Source organism: Buceros rhinoceros, unplaced genomic scaffold (assembly GCF_000710305.1).
Source record: "Buceros rhinoceros silvestris isolate BGI_N320 unplaced genomic scaffold, ASM71030v1 scaffold2341, whole genome shotgun sequence".
Taxonomy (NCBI): domain Eukaryota; kingdom Metazoa; phylum Chordata; class Aves; order Bucerotiformes; family Bucerotidae; genus Buceros; species Buceros rhinoceros.
The window spans coordinates 21,915-22,309 of NW_010394619.1; the positions used below are offsets into that span (position 1 = coordinate 21,915).

Sequence of the window (395 nt, forward strand, 5' to 3'; positions counted from 1 at the left end):
ATAGCGTCTCTGTCACACAGACAGCATGCATCTCTTAAAGCACTATAACTGGAAGAAAGGGGTTAGCCCCCACATGGTTACTGTTTTGGTTAGAGTTAATCAAACAAGGCTAGTTAGAGATATAATTTCCCACACGATAATACTGCAGCTGGGTTTGGCTGCTGTGTTCCCAGAGAAGGTTTCATCTGTTTCTCATAGTTCTAATTTCTGTTAGAAAAATACACCAACACTCCGCTGTCACTTGGTGACCTCACGTTGGCCAGGACAGAGTGTATTTAATAATGGCTGGGAAGCAGAGGGGTGATAAGGAGAGGATTTTTTTGCTGTAGAGCTCACTGGGTGCAGACAGTCTTAGCCAGGAAAGCAGCTTTTCAGGGCTTTGAAGGAAAAAAGGG

General features: G+C 44.3%; 1 protein-coding gene across 2 annotated transcripts in view; it reads left to right on the forward strand.

Moving 5' to 3' along the window:
• Nucleotides 1–395, forward strand: part of LOC104501455 (plasma membrane calcium-transporting ATPase 4-like) — a 26,236-nt gene that overhangs the window by 16,860 nt on the left and 8,981 nt on the right. The window lies entirely within an intron of this gene.